The sequence below is a fragment of the Solanum verrucosum genome, unplaced genomic scaffold (genome assembly GCF_900185275.1).
Source record: "Solanum verrucosum unplaced genomic scaffold, falcon-dt-bn FXZP01000228.1, whole genome shotgun sequence".
Taxonomy (NCBI): Eukaryota; Viridiplantae; Streptophyta; class Magnoliopsida; order Solanales; family Solanaceae; genus Solanum; species Solanum verrucosum.
In genome coordinates, this window is record NW_026020210.1 from 204,739 (window position 1) to 211,870 (window position 7,132).

At 37.3% G+C, this 7,132-nt stretch overlaps 1 pseudogene; it reads left to right on the forward strand.

The window, feature by feature from the left end:
* The first annotated feature begins 3,998 nt into the window (after positions 1-3,998).
* On the forward strand, positions 3,999-6,235 carry LOC125830317 (uncharacterized; annotated as a pseudogene).
* The last annotated feature ends 897 nt before the right edge of the window (positions 6,236-7,132 follow it).

Consider the following 7,132-nt stretch of genomic DNA (forward strand, 5'->3'; position numbering starts at 1 on the left):
TTCTACCGAGCTTGGTAAATATTTGGTGTCAAATGATGTGGTATTTTCAGAGACGACACCATTCTTCTATGCACCTCCCAGTTCGACAACTCAGGGGGAGGAAGATGAGTGGTTAGTCTATCAAGTTACTCGTGATGTGACAAAACAATTAGATGATGTCCTTCATTCTCTTAGTTCCCCTATTGAACACAATTTGACTACTGGGCCCACATCTTCTACTCCGGTAAGACCACCAATTGTTCAAGTTTATTCGAGAAGACGAGAGATCGATGATACATGTTCTGCACCAGCTCCTTTGTTATCAAATCTTTCTTCACCCGATCCTTCAGATGATCTTGATCTCCCTATTGCTCTTCGCAAAGGTAAAAGGACTTGTCAATCGACGTATTCCATTGCTAATTTTGTTTCTTATGACCGCTTATCCTCTACGTCAAGGTCCTTGGTTGCTTCTTTAGAATCTATCTCTGTACCCAAAACAATGAAGGAAGCTTTGACTCATCTTGGATGGTATGATGCGATGCTTGAGGAAATACATGCCTTAGAGGAAAATCACACATGGGATTTGGTGGATTTACCTAGTGGGAAGAAACCAGTGGGATGTAAGTGGGTGTTCACAGTTAAAGTAAATCCAGATGGTTCTGTGGCAAGACTTAAGGCCAGGCTTGTGGCTAAAGGGTATGCTCAGACCTATGGGGTGGATTATTCAGACACTTTCTCTCCAGTTGCCAAACTTACTTCCGTCCGCTTGTTCATATCTCTAGCTGCTTCTGAGAATTGGCCTTTACATCAGTTGGATATCAAAAATGCATTCCTTCATGGTGATCTTCAAGAGGAAGTATATATGGAGCAACCACCTGGTTTTGTTGCTCAGGGGGAGTATGGGAGAGTGTGTTATTTGAAAAAGTCTTTGTATGGCTTGAAACAGAGTCCGCGAGCTTGGTTTGGGAAGTTCAGCGAGGTAGTCCTGGAGTTTGGGATGAAGATGAGCAAATGTGATCACTCAGTCTTTTACCGACAATCAGCAGTTGGCACTATCTTACTGGTTGTGTATGTCGATGACATTGTCATCACAGGAAGTGATTATGCGGGGATCTCTTCCCTCAAATCTTTCCTGCATACTAGGTTTCATACGAAAGACTTGGGTCAGTTGAAATACTTTTTGGGTATAGAGGTGAATAGAAACAAGAAGGGAATTTTGTTGTCTCAGAGAAAGTATATTCTTGATCTTCTTGCAGACACTGGAAAGTTAGCAGCTAAACCTTGCAGTACTCCAATGGTTCCCAATGTGCAGCTTATGAAAGATGACGGCGACCTCTTTGATGATCCCGAGAGATATAGGAGGTTAGTTGGGAAGTTAAACTACCTCAGTGTGACTCGTCCAGACATTGCTTTTGCAGTAAGTGTTGTCAGCCAGTTTATGTCCTCGCCTACAATCAAACATTGGGCAGCTTTGGAGCAGATTTTATGTTACTTGAAAGGAGCCCCTGGACTTGGGATATTGTATAGCAATCATGGTCATACTCGTGTTGAGTGTTTTGCAGATGCTGACTATGCCGGATCCAAAATTGACAGGAGATCGACTACAGGCTATTGTGTCTTTGTTGGAGGGAACCTAGTTTCATGGAGAAGTAAGAAGCAAAGTGTTGTATCTCGATCTAGTGCAGAATCTGAGTATAGAGCTATGTCACAGTCTACGTGTGAGATTATGTGGATACATCATCTTCTAACTGAAATTGGGTTGGAACATCATACACCAGCAAAACTTTGGTGTGATAATCAAGCTGCCTTGCATATTGCCTCAAATCCGGTGTATCATGAAAGAACTAAACATATTGAGGTTGATTGTCATTTTATTCGTGAGAAGATTCAGGAAAACTTGATTTCCACTGGCTACGTGAAGACAGGAGAGCAAGTAGCTGATTTACTCACTAAGGCATTGAATGGAACTCGAGTTGATTATCTTTGTAACAAGCTGGGCATGATCAATATATATGCTCCAGCTTGAGGGGGAGTGTTATAGAATGTATATAGACTTAAATCTAGTAATATACATAGCTATATTTAGGTAGCAGATTTATAGGAATCACTGCAGATTCATAGGAATCAATCTTAATTTCTTTCCTTAGTTAGCACCTAATGTATTGTATTTATTCACTGCTAAACTACTGCAATAAGTGAAGAGATTTTCCATTAATTTACAGTAATGAATATCTCTCATGACTGTGAACCATCATCTTATGAAGAAGCAACTATGAATTTTGCCTGGTAGATAACCATGACACAAGAGTTTAATGCATTGCATAAGAATCACACATGAGACCTAGTTCCGCTATCACCTCGAAAGAAACCTATTGGATGTAAATAGGTGTATAAGATCAAACATAGGGCAGATGGTACTATAGAAAGGCTGAAGGCCATGTTGGTTGTGAAGGGTTATACTCAACATGCTGGAGTTGACTACAGTGAAACATTTTCCCAGTTGTAAAAATGACAACAGTCAGAGCCTTGCTTGCCACTGCAGCTACGAAGCATTGGGACATTTTCCAGTTGGATGTCAATAATGCCTTCTTTCATGGGGACTTACCAGAGGAAGTTTACATGAATATACCACAAGGGTTAGATACTGGTCCTCTAGGCTTGTAGGCAAACTGAATAAGTCTTTGTATGGACTTAAACAGACCAATAGACACTGGTATGCAAACTTAACTGATGCTCTCAACTCTAGAGGTTACACCCACTCCATGAATGATTACTCCTTATTTCACAAAAAATCAGGTTCTTCCATTGTTTTTGTAGATGCTTATGTAGATATACTTCTCACTGGTACTAATCTCATAGAGATAAATAATCTGAAGTCCTTCCTGCATGAGACCTTTAAAATAAAAGACTTGAGGAAGTTGCACTATTTTCTTGGCTTGGAGGTCTTGTATAAGGAGGATGACATCCTTATCTCTCAAAGAAAGTTTGCTCTAGATCTGCTCAAGAAATATAATTGTAGTCATTTCATACATTTCTCATCACCGCTTGATCCATTGATCAAACTAAGAGTTGAAGAAGGCCCTCTACTTTCAGATCCTGCTTATTATAGAAAGCTAATAGGGAAGCTAAACTTCCTCACAAACACTAGGCTAGATATTGCCTATGGGGTACAACACTTAAGCCAATTCATCATGCACCTAGAGAGCCTCACCTACATACAACTTTTCATATGTCGAGATATCTGAAGCAAGATCCTACCTTAGGTATTTTCATGTCCAATACAGATGGTTACACAGTGAGAGCATTTTGTGATTCAGGCTGGGCATCCTGACCTGATTCTAGGAAGTCTGTTACTAGCTATGTGGTTCTACTTGGTGACAATACTGTGAGTTGGAAATCCAAGAAACAGGAGACTGAATCCTTGTCTTCAGCTGAGGCAGAATATAGGTCGCTTAGAAAGGTAGTTGGTGAGTTGGTATGGCCGCAAAGGTTGTTTGTTGAACTAACTGTTTCCACCACTGGTCCATTTCATGTATTTTGTGATAGTCAATTTGCATTACACATTGCAAGAAATCCTGTTTTCCATGAACGCACCAAACACATTGAGATAGATTGTCATTTTGTTCGAACCAAACTTCAAGAAGGACTCATCACTCTACATCGTGTTGGTACCACTCAATAGTCGGTTGATATCCTCACTAAAGCACTCACTGGAGTTAAGCACTCTACTGTTTTATCCAAGTTGGCAGTGATTGCATCACCTTCAACTTGAGGGGGGTATTGAGTCTACAGCTGTAGTCATATATGGTCGAGTTAGTTATTCACATTTCAATTATGAATTAGAGTTAGTTAGACATTTTGTTTTATTAAGTGCCAGCTGTAGCAATAGTTAGTTATTCTAGGAACTTTCTCCCTTGCTTATATAAATAGATAGCTTGTATTGTTTCATTGTTTTGATTCTCTCTCAGTTTATAAAATACAAAAGCAGTTCTTCTTCTTTCCTTTTGTGTTAGTCATCAATGGCATCGTTCACCATTAGAGAGGATCAATCCAAGCTCAGTGAGTTGGGTTTAACAGTATACAACAGACATTTTTCTTTCTCTCGTCAAATAACTATTTCTCTCATGTCACCATTTTTCTGTACTAGTGCACAATCAATAATCATTCCTGGAAGAAGCTTCACAATACCGAGAAATCAAGCAAGAATCAATATACCCAGAAATCAAGCAAGAAACAAAGAACCCAGAAGAAAAAATCAACAAAAACCCATCTCAGAAACTTGCCCCAAAAACTCCACCATTTCTTCTACCCATGAAAGCCCAACAACACCCATCGCTAAAAAGAAGAAGAATTTCACACCATTTAGGGCAACATCACAAGTCTCTGTCCCTGCACCAATTGCTGATTGGCAATCCAAGAAGAAGAAGCAGAAGCTGAGAATCAAGACCCTTAAATTTGTTGATGGAGATTCAACTTTTTCCACCCACAGTAGTTGTTGCAGAAAAGGAAGAAAAACAAGACACTCATGTATGGCTGCTTCTTTTGATGATTTTGTTGTTTCAAGAAAACCCCTTTCTGCTAAAGGGAGAGTTGATATTGACACGATTACGCCCGTGGAGGTAATAATTTTATAATTTTGCCATGTATTATTGCTTCTCATGTTCTTTTTACTATTTTTCTTTTTGAAATTTTTGGATTGTGACTAGAACAGTAATAGTTTTGTATGCAGTAAGAAATGATTAAATTATCCATTCTCTAATTGATATTCGATATCGAACCTCTTCAAATAAATAATAGGATCAGAGGGAGTAAATTGTTACGTATCATTCATCGAATGAAACGGGTTCAAATGGAGCAAGAATATAAAACTGAATTCATATATAGGGACTATTTATGACTTGTGGCTTTGGAGTATCTTGTATCTTGGGAGTATCTGCAGTTGAATGCATAGATGTTGAATGTGTATGTGTTAGTAAAGTGAAGTGAAATTATGTTTTCTCATGTGCTTGAATATCTAGCCTATCTGGTGGTCTTGTGAGTGTGTATTTATAGTTTATGATTAGCATTTTATTTAGTAAGAAATGTTGTTTGCCATTTGTGTACAGTTTTGCCCATATTAGTACAGTTTTGCATATTCAGTTTGGTGTTAAGGGATTTTTCGGATAATTATTGGGTCTTCGGTAAGCTTTTCACTGAATCTGATATGCTTCCAAAGCAAACTCAAAACTGCTAATTTGTGGTGGCCCTCATTTTGTCAGTAATGTTTTCAATTGTGTTGACACGAATGCCTTCTACTCCTCACACTTATATACAGCACAGGCAATAATATAACAGGGTAAATTCTTGTTGGTTTGGTAGCTGCAATCCCAAGATATGTTCCTGTTAAATTTTACCCTGCCATCGTAGTGTTCTTTTCGGAGAATAACGTGAGTAGACTTGATAGAGAAGCTGTAGAAACTTGTCCTCAAGTTTAAGTTGATGTACCCTAACTTGAGAGTTCAGAGTGACAACTTACTTGCAATGAAAAGTCACTGACCAGACTAATGCTGCTAAAGCAATAGTGGATTTTGACAAAGCCTTAAGCATGTTTGTTATTGACAGCATGCAGCTTGTCCTGATTGATACCAAATCCTATGGTTATTGCATCATGTAGTTTGTGGATTTTATCAGTTATTCACCTTAGATAAACCTTTCAATTTAGTAATATTAGAGGAGCTTTCAGTCACTATTCAATTTAGTTTAACGGGAGGAAGAACAGATTGTCCTGATCGATACCGAAGCTTGAGGCTTAATTAATGTGGATAACATGTCATATGAGGAAAGACATTTCCTTGGATCTCTCCGTCCTTGTGACAATATCTTTGTGCTAACGATAAGTACCCTTTGCTAACAGGAATTGGTGGAACCGGGAATGGAATTGGATCTGTCAGTACAGGATTGAAAGAAGACGAGATAACTCAATGTGTTAGGAGAACTAAGCCTTTCTCTTTTATCTCATTTCCGCACAGAAATGGAGAAAAAGTGTAGCATTTGTCAGGTTTGTGATATATTTGTGTTCGTTAGTCTCAAAACATCGTCTAAAAGAAAAGTTGATTGCTCTAACAATTAAACTATCTTTTTCTGGTTTTCCAAAATACAGGAAGAAATGGACAAGCTGGGTTGTGGACACTTGTATCATATCGACTGCATATCACAGTGGCTGATGCACAAAAATAGTTGTCCCGTCTGTAAAACTGCCGCCATGTCATCCTGTTGATTTCATATTCCTTTTGTATATAGCCTTTGTGCATCCTGAAACTGATGGCTCTTTTGTTTCTGTCCAATATGAGACAAAACAATCTTCTTGTTCTCTTTTAATTACAAACCTTCAATCGTACATTACTCCTACCAGATAATGAATTTTTACGCGTGATGTTGATTTGTGGCTGCGTTTCTATTTTCATCTTCAGTTTTGTCATTGCTTCTCATAAATGTCTGCATTTAGCTTCAGTGTAGAAATAGGTCATGTTTGTCTTGAATATCATCTTATTTAAAACAAAAATTCTCACTCATTTAAATGTGTTCTTTTAGACGTGCCTGAGAATGGGACAATTTGCCACCAAATGATTGTTTCTTCCAAAATAATTACAGTAAAATGGGAAATTTTATGTTTGTACCTTGCCAACTCAAAAATATTAAATGCATGCAACCCTTCTATTCTATGCGTAGAAACAATTTCAAAAAATATTTTCAACTCTAGTAAAAATAAAGATATTTCTCAAAAACATTTTTCATTCATAAATCAAACACTAAAAAAAAAATTCGGAAAATATTTTCTACTCACGAACCTAACATGAGAAAATAAGTAAAAAAATCTACTTGTTTTTCAAGAAAACATTTTCTATGGAAAACATTATTTTCCTTCATACCAAACACACCCTAAGTGTAAAATTCTCTTTTCATAGCTCTCCCATGGTCCCATTTGCCGACACAGTTGAAATACTATTGTTTTGTAGAGGTATTATTTAATTAATAATTTTTTTTTAATTAATTTAAAAAGTGTTTTAAAATTCAATAAAGGTTAATTTTGATTTCATCAAAATCATTGTATCATATTTATTGAATTCACATTAAAAATAATTATTATTGTACATTAAGTACAATAAAAACATCA